General features: G+C 40.6%; 1 protein-coding gene across 4 annotated transcripts in view; it reads left to right on the forward strand.

The window, feature by feature from the left end:
- Nucleotides 1-12,851, forward strand: part of KAT6B (lysine acetyltransferase 6B) — a 191,467-nt gene that overhangs the window by 167,300 nt on the left and 11,316 nt on the right. The window lies entirely within an intron of this gene.

The following is a 12,851-nucleotide window of genomic DNA, read 5'->3' on the forward strand; positions in this document are numbered from 1 at the left end:
AGACAAGGAGACACAGAATCCAAAGCAGGCTCCAGGCTCTGAGCTGTCAGCACACAGTGCACAGTCCAATGCAGGGCTCAAACTCACAAACCACGAGATCGTGACCTGAGCTAAAGTCGGACGCTTAACAGTTTGAGCCACCCAGGCGCCCGAAGGGAAAACATCTTTTTATAAACATATTCCAACTAACAAGTGAAATGACAGAATTAAGATATGACCATTTTGCAATTCTGCCAATGAATTAACTGATCTACCTAGACATCGAACTTCAACAGCAGCACACATTGTGAAAAGGGGGACAACCAGAAATTACGTGTCTCCTGATCAAGGGACATACCATCACCTATAGTTTTGCCAGAGGATCAAGCCTAAAGTCTGATCAAGCCTCTGGCATTTTTCAGAACACAGAGGAAAGAGAAATAAATTGAACCACATCACGTGAATGCAATCAGCAAAAACCAGACTGGAAACTCTGTAGGTCAAATGGCCCTAGTTCATCAATAGATTAATTATAAGGAAAAGAAAGGGGGTGGTGAGGGGAACCCATAGACTAAAAGAGACTTGAAAGGTATATATTTTTTTAATGGACAATACTATATTGTAGTACCTGGGGACATTAGAGTGATAAAAGTATAAGGAAACACAAAGGATTGTTACAAAAGTTGGGATACTGGTTACTTGTGAGGGGAAAAGGAGGGATGATTGGGATGGGACAAATGAAACGTTTCTCAGGACGGCTGGCAAACTTCTATTTCTTGGTCCTGGGTGATGATTACAAAGGTAATCAGTAAATGTTATTTGTTTAATGGCATTTTCTAGATCTGTGTTTTATTTTTGCCTTTTTTGTTTTTTAACAAAAGTGAAGGTCTTAAAATGGGCGTTCACACCCAATGGTATCTATTTTGGAGCTTAGATTTTTGTAACTCTTAAAATGAAAACTTTGGTTTATTGGTGGCATTATGTTAATTATGTTTTTAAAAGATACAGTTTTTCATCTTTACTGCTTTAAAATCAAAATGCAAGTACATGGGTATTTGGGTATTGGGATCTTCTCCACTTCAGACTTTGCAGAGCCAGGTTTTTTTTGAAGGAAATGTACTGAAATTTACCAGAATCATATCCTCTGAAGTGCTGAGTTGAGTCCATTAGAAAACTGCATTCCTGTAAATTGTGCTTCCACTCTTAAACCTGGGGAAGCATAATTCAAGGGTGGTGTGTTAACAGATGGTGATAAAATGGTGTATTTAGACAAAGAATGGCCAGGCAGGTGTGGATGGGGGAGAAAATAGGGAACAGAGAGGCCAGAGAGATGGAGAACAGACACTGTAGCATTGGAACATCTCTTGTTGCCTTTCTCTCCATCCCTCCATCTGTCTCTCCCCTTTTGCCCTCTCCTCTCTCACCCTGTCTCACTTCCTTTCTCTCTTTTTTTTTTCTTTTTGATATAAAATGAGGGAAAGCAACACTGGCAGACACCATAACTATATAAAATTGCCCTTCCTTCCTTCTAGAATGCTGGGTGTTCAGCAGTTCCGATGTTTGGGACAGATCTTTAAGCACCAGGAACCATGCTTTACAAAAGAGAAAAGATGTTAAAATTTAGATTTTAAGAAAGGGAAGGTAAAAGCCTGGAATGTCTTAAAATATGCTGAGATGAAGTTTTGCTGATTATTTATTGCAAAACAGGCTTCCATCTTCTTAAGATGATGGTTCTCTGTTCATAGATTAGAAGCCCTGCCCTGTGGTTTGCCCAGTGTTGGAGCTGTTCCCCATGAATTTCAGGAAGTTAATGAGATTTTTTTCCTACCAAAGCAGAAGATATGTCTGAGGACTCTGACAGCCTTCTACCCCTGCAGCTTTTCCCTTGCATCCTGTTAAAAACTTGGAAACCATAATGAATGTTTTTAGAGAGAAAATAAAATGAATGACGCCTGTGAATTTGTTTTAAATGTTGTTTATTTTAACAAATAATTTAGATAAATCTTTCCTGAAAAGGAAGAGAAATCATCAAGTTTCATCAATAATCTGGAGCTTTTCAGAGGATTACTTTGAAATACCTCCCTGCCAACTTTTCATAAATTGAGTATAACCTTTCTTTGACCTTATCACACATAATTAAATAGCTGTTGAAGGGTTAAAACCAACTAAAAAGCAATTCTGTATCTTGATCTCTATTCTCCTGCAAAATTATACAGGAAGTTTCTTTTGGTTCTCAAGCGGGGTAATTACAAGAGACAGTTACATAATTTACAGTTTCAATCTGCTCGTCCATAATCACACACTTCCACCTAGTTGTATATACCCCCATGAGTATCTGCCTTGTACTTTGATTTGTAAATGATGATTGCAGTGTGATTGATTGCTTGCCTGTAGCATATTGAATTGATTCTTAAAAATGAACTTTAGCTGTTAACATGTCTATTTGAGTTCCTGTTATTTATGTAGTTTGTGGTTCTTGCGTTCAAGCAGATGCATAGTAGTTAAGAAATTAAACTCCCAGAGCTTTTTTCCTTATTAAATTTAGAAAAGGGAGTGTCTGTATACAACCTAACTAGAAGAGTGCCCGGAACACAGTAGGCACTCAACTGTGGAACACACTACGAAACCATTCCAGTCCTTTGAAAGTTGAATGGAGATTCTTTGATTAACAGTGACCCCACAGTAAAAGGCTTACAGGGATAATATTGGTATATCGTGGCCAAAGCTGGGCTAATATTAATACATTGTTACTGAAATCTCAACTCTTAAGTGCTGCTGGCATTAGGGAGGCAATCTCAACAGTGGACTTGGAGAAAGCTATCGCCTACTAACTGAAGGGGTAGTAACTGACGTCTTTAAATACTGCTGGTGATGATATTTCATACGGTTTTGTGTTTCCCAACAGCTAACGTCTAATTTAGCCAATTTGGACTTTAAGATTCCTGTAGGATCAACGGCTAGATGCCTACATGACACCAAATCTGCTGGCAAACCAGCCAGTCTCTTGGTTGAACACCTCATGCCACCCCAGCTTCCACCCTAGCCTGTATGTGCCGCATGTGTGTCAGAATGGGCTTGGTGGTAACCCTGTGGGGACACCACCATTTATTGCCAGAGGCTTTTTACCTCAAATCCTGTTTGAAAGAGAATGGGAGATAAATAAAAAATCAGCTTAAAAGAGAAGTTTTCGATTTCTGTAGACCAGTGGGATAGACTGTTTGTCTGGATGACCTGAGGAGAACCGAAGATAGTTTCTCTACCTTTACGTTTTCAGCATTAATTGATCGATCAGATTGGGTGATGGTCTGTGCTTTGATTTTAGAATGTTATCTCAAAAACTGACAGATTCCCTTTGAAATGCAGTTCAAAAACAAAGAAAACTTATAGAGAGATTTGTATTCTCCACTTTTTCCTTTCTTCAATCTTGCTGTATATCTGTGTTTGCTGTGTGAAAGCTTATCACTTAGAATTACAACATTCTTCTGTTTTAGAAAATTATAGCTGGTACACACACACACACACACACACACACACACACACACACACACACGATTTGGGGCGGGTTGTGGGAGAACAAATGGAAAGGAGAGTCACTTAGGGCTTGGTTCTGAAATCACTGGCAGTGTCCACGCTTCCCCCTTAGTCTACGGGTAGGATTAGACCCTACAACGAGATGTGAACTATCACAGCTACACCCACAGAACCTCAGACCTATAATAGTGAGCAAAAGAAACTCTAGTTTTTGCTTTTATTAGCTTACTTAAGGAACATTTCCATTGTAATGTTTTAGCAACAGGAGAATGGTCTTACAGGTGAGGCATTACAAGTTATATGCAATTATTCTCTTGGAGCAGTTGCGTTTTTTGAAGTATGCATGTTTTTCATGCAGTGTTTAAAAACTTACAATTTCTCAGTGGTAAATTTTTGTTAGCAGGATTTTGTTTCTTAGAAATTGTGAAAAATTTAACCGAGTTTTAACTTGGAAAAATTAAATTAATTTCTGAAACAGTTTTTCAGATTGAATCTCTCACATGGACTTTTACCTATTTATAAGAAAGGAAATAATTTTAAAATGCCAAATAGTTTCATCTTAAGAATTTTGTTTGTGTGTGTAAATTTGTTTTTCCTAAAATGTGCCAGAATTTAAAAGTGACTTGAGCTGTGGAAAATCAAAAGAGGTCAAAGAGGAGGGCATTATTCTGACATGTCTTTCAAATTTGTATTCAAAGACCATGATAGTGCTTTATCATTACCTAACTAGATGTGCCTCTGGGGGTGAATCAGAGCTTTAGTTAAATTTGTAATAGGCAGTGGGCTTCATGAAGAATGTGGTTACTTCCCAGTTATATTTAAAGAAAGTTATTTTTAAAAATTCCTCCCCAAACAGTTTAGTTTGGGAATACGTGATACTGACGAGACCTCTTGTTCTATTATCATTTAAACCTTTGTCAGCGGTGCAAGGAAATTGAGAGACTGAATCTATTTCATATATGGTCATTTTCTTGGAACAGAAAATTATATTCTCCTAATCCACCAGGCCAGAACCTTGCTGGTGTGGTGACTCAATGCCATATATAAACAAATATTCCTTAAACGTTTAAATAAATAAAACTCCTGTGAAGTCTGTCACAGAGCTTTCTTTCCCCAGTGACCATCTCCTCCCTAGCCTCAACTCTTAGATGTGTCCATTTCCCCCAGGATTCACCATCTACTTGGATTTGTCATTAGTCACCACTGCTACTAGCATAGCCCTTTGGGGTGGCAGAGGTGGAGAAGGGGGATTGGTGTTTACCATTCTGGCCATGGTGTCATCCTCGGGACCCTTTGCTTAATATAACCCGTAATGCATCTGTGACCAGACTAGCCTGAAAGAAGCAAGAGTTGAGATTGGGGTAAGGCACAGACATCTGTAGTTTGTAAAAGCCCCTACGTGATCCTAATGTACAGTCAGGGTTGAGAACCACTGGGCTAGCCTAGAGGATAAAGAAAGGAGAAATAGAGACATTCTTGGTGATTTAGATTATCAGTTACACAATTACCATTAATTCATTTTTGGCCTCTGACTGTGTCATTGAGGTCTGTCTCTGGCCCTGGTCATCCTCAATTCAGAAGCTTGTTCACAGGTGTTTCACCCTCCTCAAAGGGCACCACAGAGGGAGGAGCATCCTCTTTCCTGCTGCCTGATGCCCTATTTGTGAGTTCACATAATAGGTGAGTTCCTATATTCCCTGGGTGACTGACATACAGAATGACCACCTCCTTCAAGGGAATCCACACCCAGTCACAGAATCATGGAACTCATCTGTTAAGTTCCAGCATGATCTGTAGGTTGTGCACAAACACACAGCGGCAGGGGAGTCATGCCCCTACCATACACACCTTCCACTGGGTAGGGTTGAAGAAGCATCATTCCTCTTGCAGTGGACTTGGCCAGGAAGCTGGGGGGGTGGGGGTGGTACTCAATTCAATAAGCAAGTCTAGAGGTACCTCCACATAACTGAGCCAGAGCCCAGTATCCTAAGCAGTCTATGAGGAGCTTGTGAGAAGAGAGATCTTAAAAGGGCACTTAGAGAGACAGTCTAGTTTGTGACCCAGAGTAACCAGCCTTTCTTCCCCAGAGACCCGCTGTCTCCTTCCTCTGGGTTTCACAGGCTCAGACCATTTTCCCAGGGACACACTTGGGTCTTCGAGAACATTTGGGTCTTTGTTTCATCTGTCCTGGGACTGTCTCAGGGTTCTTCTGACGCCCTCAAGCAGTCATTGTTATTGTGGTTTGAAGGGCTTGCTGTTTCCTAAGGATAGTCCTTGAAGTTAAGGACTTAAGGGCCAAAGGGAATTTGGGGGGCACAGAACTATTCTTGCTGTGAACTGCAGTCGCCACTTTCTTAAGATCATTACTGAGGCAGAATATGTGGGGGTTTTTTCATGGCTTCTTTCTTTAATTAAATTTATATTTGGGTGGTTAGCTGGGGGGTAGGGGGAGGAGAACTTTTGTCTGAGGCACTGGAGTAAATGGAATGATTTTCAGATGCCTAAGGGAAAAGTAAGAAAAGCTCTTCTTAATCTGACCCTATAGAGCAGTCAGTCTTCTTCCTTTTGTCCACGTTTCCTTTCCCCTACATGAAGTATACCTGGTCACCCAAACGATCACCTTGAAATTTCATTCATTTACTATGTTGAACAATGATAATAGCTAACACCTATGTTGTGTTTCAGTAACATGCCAAGCATGGTTCTGCATCCTTTGTGCTTATTCATTTAATTCTTACTACAACCCTAAGAGATAGGTATGATTATTCTCCAAATTTTATTGGTGAGGGACCTGAAACACAGAGAGATTAAATAACTTCCCCAGCCAACGTCACATAGTTGGTACATAGTAGACCCTGGATTCCATTCCAGGCAGTCTGGCTCTAGCACCCTTGCTCTTAACCAACCTGTAGTGCCTCTTACGACCTGCCATACTTTATTTAGTAAATGCCGTATTGTTTTAAAATACCTGTGGCCTTGGCGCCCAACTTTTAAAAATTCTTGTCCGTTTTTATGTAAAGCGGATAGTCTCAAAGTATGATCCAGGGACTCCTGGGGATCCCTAAGGCCCTTTTAGGGACTCTACAAGGTCATAACTATTTTCAAAGTAATACTAAAGTACTACTTGTCCATTTCACTCTTACGAATGTACATTGGCATTTTCAAGAACTTTCATGACCTGTGATAATCACAACAGATTGAGTGCCAAAGCAGATATGAAAATGTAGCTTCTCTCTTAAGCCAGACATTGAAGAGATTTGGAAAAATATGAAACAGTGCCAGTCTCCTCACTATTTTTTTTAATTTTAGACAATATTTTTTCGTAAAAAATATGTTAACCCTTAATGGGTTTATTGGTTCTTAATAAATAAGTATTTGTCAAATTTCTCTAAAAAATTAATAGATAACGGCTCTTATAAACAGAAGCTCTTAAATAATTTTTTTTTTTTTAATGTAAAGAGGTCTAGAAACCAAAAACTTTGAGAACCACTGATTTAATGTATAAACCCTTGGAATGCAAGTGTGGCCCATAGTATAGGAACTTGTTAGAAATGTAGGGTCTCCGGCCTACTGAATCAGAATCGAGTTGTAATGAGAGGTGACTGTATAATGAAGGTTGAGAAGCACAGGCATAGAATTTATGAAAAAAGCCACTCAGCAACTCAGTGATCTCTTGCTAAATATCAGTCTGGTGGGGCTTTGGAGATTCCTGGACCCACTTCTCTACCACCAAGTTGCTGGGTGAGGGAGGTCTCCTCGCCAAGCTGTGATTGTTTAGTCCTCCCATCCAGTGGCTCTCCTATTGCATACGATGGTTTTAACATCCTCATCAAAACCAGCAGCTCCATAGCAGAATTTATAGCAGTGGTCCTCAAATTTGTGTGCATCATAACCACCTGGAGGGCTTATTGAAACGGAAGTGCTGGGGCCTTCCCACAGTGTTTCTGGTTCATAGGTCTAAGAATTTGTGATTTTAACAAGTTACCAGGTGATGCTGATACTGCCAGTCTGGGGGACTTCTATAAGAAGTAGACTGAGAAGTCTGTGGAAAAGTCAAGCAATATTTACTCTAAGTTGTTACGTAATTAATTACTTCAAGCCCATAGAATTGTGAGAGAAATGTCTTAAACATTCACATTTTCAAAACCAACCTCTTAAAGTATAAAATATCTCAAAAATTCAAAATTTCCATTTTTGCTAGGGAGGCATCTATATCTTTTAATAAATGGATGGGGTGCCTGGGTGGCTCAGTCGGTTAAGCAGCCGACTTCGGCTCAGGTCATGATCTCACAGTCCGTGAGTTCGAGCCCCGCGTCGGGCTCTGTGCTGACAGCTTAGAGCCTGGAGCCTGTTTCAGATTCTGTGTCTCCCTCTCTCTGACCCTCCCCCATTCATGCTCTGTCTCTCTCTGTCTCAAAAATAAATAAATGTTAAAAAAAATTTTTTTAAATAAAAAATAAAAAAATAAATGGAAAGTAGTAAGAAATCAGGCAGGTCACAGGTCATCTGGAGCACTCTAGTTCTCTGAAAACAGTAGGAAGAGTAAGGTTCAGTTTCCTTTTTTACTAATTGCAAAATCATCACAAAATTTCAGCAGGTTCTTTATCACTATTTAAACTGATAACACGCCATTCATCCACTTGGTCACAGGGCTGCTTAACCCTAGAAACCAGTAACAGATGACACAGACCAGTGAATTTCCATCCTTAATCATGAGATACATGGTTAGAACCATCTGATTTCCTCTGCTCAAGACCTGCCATAAATCCCTGGCCTGGTGTCAGTTCCCAGGCTTGCAAACCCAGTGCTGTCTACTGATAATGAACCTTTCAGCAAGGTTTGCTGAGCTAAACAGGTGTCTGATGAAAGGTGTGTAATCCTTGAAGATTATCTTCTCCTAAAAGCAGCCAGTAACCCCAGACTCACACAATCCAGACAGATGGGAATTGGGAGTAGCTTGCCAGAGTTCACACTTTGTATTTGAGGAGGTTCATATGGTTTGGTTCCAGATGGTAGAAGATGAAGGTGTGCAGGAGTGAAGAGTGGCTGCCTTTGTGGGGGGAAATCCTTATCCATGAAAATTATTCCACTCCTGGTCCAGCCTACAATCTTGAAATATTACTAGTTTAAAAGGAAGGAATGTTTCACATTAAACAAGGATTAGCCTTGCAGTTAATACGCTGGAGCTCAATTAATTTGGGAATTTAGGTCTGCAAAAACAAATCTTGACCTTGTCCAGATAGTTCCTTCCTTATCCTAAAAGATCTGTTTACACAAAGGCAACTTTCTACCACTTTAACCATTTCAAACACAAGCAATCATGATTCTCTTCCTACAAGTAGGTCAGCCTTAACAGAGGTGAGGTAAATTTGGGTCCTACGTAATCAGTACAACTTAGACATGCTTACCTTTTGCAGACACAATATTGGTCTTAACTTTCCCTTTAAGCAAACACCTTGATAATCTTTTGAATTAGTGTGTGGTCCATACACCAAAACTGAGACCTCACCTTCCATTGGGTAAGTAGTTCCAGTGAAGCAAAAGAGAAAGCCACCTTTCTGTAGTATCAAGATAGTTGATGTGGGTGAATGGTTGATGGGCTATTTTCCAATTACAAGTCTCCTGATCACAGAATAAGTGCTGTTCACCTGCACCTCTAGCTCACAGACAATTTAAAGGTAATAATTTCACCAGCAATTAATTATACTGCAGCTACTGGGATTTGTCCTCCAAACACCACTTTGTTTTTAGTCTGAACAGCCAGGTTTCCCCAGAGATAGTTCAGGTTTTCTGATTCAGAGTGTCCTCCGTTAAGGAAAGGTGTGAGAGGGGCACCTGGCTGGCTCAGTCATTTGAGCGTCTGACTTCGGCTCAGGTTATGATCTCACGGCTCATGAGTTCGAGCTGCGTATGGGCCCCAAGAGCCTGGGGCCTGCCTTGGATTCTGTGTCTCCCTCTCTCTGCCCCTCCCCTGCTCGTGCTCTGTCTCTCTCTCAAAATAAATAGATGTTAAAAAGAAAAGGAAAGGTGTGAGAGCACCATGGGAATCTGTTCACCAGGGGTGTGGTGTACTTGTTTCAGATCTTCAGGATAATACACCGGCTTCCAAGATAAGTGCTTTTTATTTCCCTGCATCTTACATCAATTATTTGGAATCTTTTTGGTAAGTTAAATTTAAGAGCTGTAACATTAAATCACCACATCACTATAATTACTCAACAACTAAATGAACTAAATGTTCTTACCAAAAATTGTTCTATCAATTGGCTATATAGTAATTCTGATTTGAGGAGCCTAAAAAAAGTAGAAGGAAACAAAAGATGGCTAGAAATTCATTATTTAAATCATTCCGTGTTAAAAGGTCAGAGTAGTGAAGTGCTACCAGCTACAGCTTTTTTTTTTTAATGTTTATTTATTTATTTTTGAGGGAGAGGGAGAGAGAAAGAGACAGCATGAGCAAGCAAGGGGCAGAGAGACAGGGAGAGAGAGAATCCCAAGCAGGCTCCACACTATGATTGCAGAGCCTGATGCAGGGCTCAGAGTCACACACTGTGAGAACATGACCTGAGCCAAAATCAAGAGTCGGATGCTTAAACGACTGAGCAACCCAGACGCCTTCCCAGTTACAACTTTTTTGAGGGAAAGTGCTGCAGGTAAAATTTAAATTCTGTATTACAGCAACCTAGTCCACCTGTGGAGTAGACGTGGACATTTTTTCTTCTAAGCTATCCATTTTAACACATTACAAGTGATTTCACTTAACTAGTAAGGAATCAGAAATTTACCTTTGGTCATTCTTATTTTGGAGATGAATTGCATTTAATCTAAACATTTCTCCTTTCGGAGGAGACTTCGTGGACTCATAAATGGCTCTCAGCTTAATGCAAGTTCTTTCCATTGCTATAAGACCCTCGAGGGTCTCATGAGTCAGAGAAGGAAAAACTAACATCAGGCAATGCAGTGATGCCTTTGGACCATGGCATTGTGTGGTCTGAAATGCTGGTGCACATCATCCCTGAAGACCTGCTTGATGTTTTCTAGTTGGAGTTTTGGCTTGCAGTTTTTCTTCCCCAGCACCCAGGAAATTACCACTTGCTGGCAGGTGTTGGTAACTTTCCTGCTTTGTAGCCTTCACTAGTGCCATATGGAGGTGTTTGCTGTGAAAATCCAGTGGGCTTCCCAGGCTCAGTGTACACATGCTCCCTGCCACCACCTCCCCAACCCCCTTCGAGTCCCAGGACTCTCCCGTGGCAGTGTCAGCCACAGACTGCGGATTGTGTCCGAGAGTGTCCCAAGAGACAGCCACTTAGCGAGGTGGGAATTGCAGGTGCTGAAAAGTTTATGCCTAAAGGCTCTCCACAGACCCCAGGTTGCCTGAGAGTTCCAGTGGCCTGACCAATTTAGGCTGAGGCCATGATAAGCTATATTTGTACTGCCTCGGGGTGTGAAAACATGAGCAGCTGTATAAAATATGTTTTGGGGGGATTTTGGCTGAGCCCAGGGTAGAGACTGAGGGAAGAGAAGACAGAACAAAGAAATCCATGTGCTTCCTGGGTAAGACTGCTCATAGTAGAACCTAAGGTAGGAAGGAAGGGCACATACCGCCTTCTGACCACTTTAGTTGTATAGAAAGCTTTCTGCTGAGCTGAGAGACTGAGGCTTTCTGTCCCTAACTGGGAGGTTCAGATAAGAACCAGTGAGAGACTGCGGATCAAGGGGATAGTTCCACAGCCATGGTACTATGGTCCTCTCCCCTCGCAGTAGTACAGAGCCGGGTCCTCCAGCCAACTGAGTAGATTTCTCAGCATGTGCCAAGCACTTAGGAGGCAGGTGATGGATGTGCCAATTATCTGTGCTCTGGGGTTTGGGCACCCTTTGTACTTGAGCGACAGAGAGCTCTTCTCCATATTGACAGGGCATGATCTGGGCTGGATTCAGCACCGTGGTCATCACTGTTAGCATTCCGGACACACTGCTCTTGAAAGCCTCTGGATGCAGCTGAATGACGTGTCGACAGTGGTTTGACTGTAAAATTTGGTGGTGCTTGTTTACCATTCAATCAAATACATTACTCTTAAGCATGAGTTAAAGAGACAAATAAGTCAAAAGACTGCAGGAAAGCCTAAAGTTAAATGTATGCTTATTCTTTATCATGGCATTCAGATTAAAACCATCAAAATGCAAAATGCTGTGGTTACACCCCTATAGGGTGTAGGTCAGTTTGGGTTTCTTGTTCTATATTTCTGCATTATTTACAGTGATTTTGAGGGGCAGGAAAATGCATCAGAGGCTTGATTTTGTCCTTCTAAGAAAAAATCCAAAATTGAGAAAATTCTTGAGAATTCAGCCATTTTGGAAATGTAGATAAAGAAGAAAAATGCTGAAGATTTGGGTGGTTTACAGAGCAGCATGATTTTGTAATTGCTGCCACCTACTGTATGTGGTTGATGTTTGTTTAAATTTAGGAAGTTCATGAAGGTGAGGCTATTGAAATTGATAATTAGAGCAAGGTAGACATCATTAGTTTACAGCATTCCTTCTCTACTCCATAAGTGGCTCTTAATTACCAAGACAGCCGCCAGCTTTCATTCATTACCTTCAAGTGGATTTAAAAAGTTTTAAATCATTTAAAAAATCCCTTTGCCAAGAACCTTCACAGTAATGCTGCAGAACGCATATTCAGAAGCTTACCATGCTCGGGGATTTCCTGAGTATACATAAAACAGTTTGTTTTAAGGAGGTTGTTTTGTTTTAATTTGTGGGAGCAACATTCTGGGGTTGGATTATAAATTAATTTACATGAAAGAGGTGAAAATAGAGCTAGTAGAGCTGATGTGAGTTGCAGCAGTCGACTTAAAAGACATTCTTTTATTAGTCCTAAAACAAAGCTTCAGATCAGCCGGCTAGTTAAATGTAACAAGCAATATAGAATCTGAGTCAACAGAGACCCTTGTCTTTTATTAAGATCCAGCTGTCAAAGGGTCATTAGGTCCTTCCTGTGGAAAACAACTTGCCCATTAATGTTTAGGGTGGTCCCTTGACAGGATTTCTAAGTGCCTGACATTTCGATTTTGAGAAAATCTAAAGCTGGTGGGAAACTTGGATGTTGAAATTTATCAGAAGTAACGTCCTCAACCTTAGCTTTGTTAAATATGCCTTGACGTATATTTGAAATGCAGCCTCTAGCAATGTGAATTGACTTACAGTGCTACTGTAAAGGATTCATAAGCATAAACTTCATGGAGATCAAATCACTATAACTGGGAAGAGACTGCATACATAAAGTTTGATGTGATGTTTTTACCTTATTGCTACTTAATATTATTTTGAGGGGCCCCTAT

This window comes from Herpailurus yagouaroundi, unplaced genomic scaffold (genome assembly GCF_014898765.1).
Source record: "Herpailurus yagouaroundi ecotype Mexico unplaced genomic scaffold, PumYag 163, whole genome shotgun sequence".
NCBI classification, from domain to species: domain Eukaryota; kingdom Metazoa; phylum Chordata; class Mammalia; order Carnivora; family Felidae; genus Herpailurus; species Herpailurus yagouaroundi.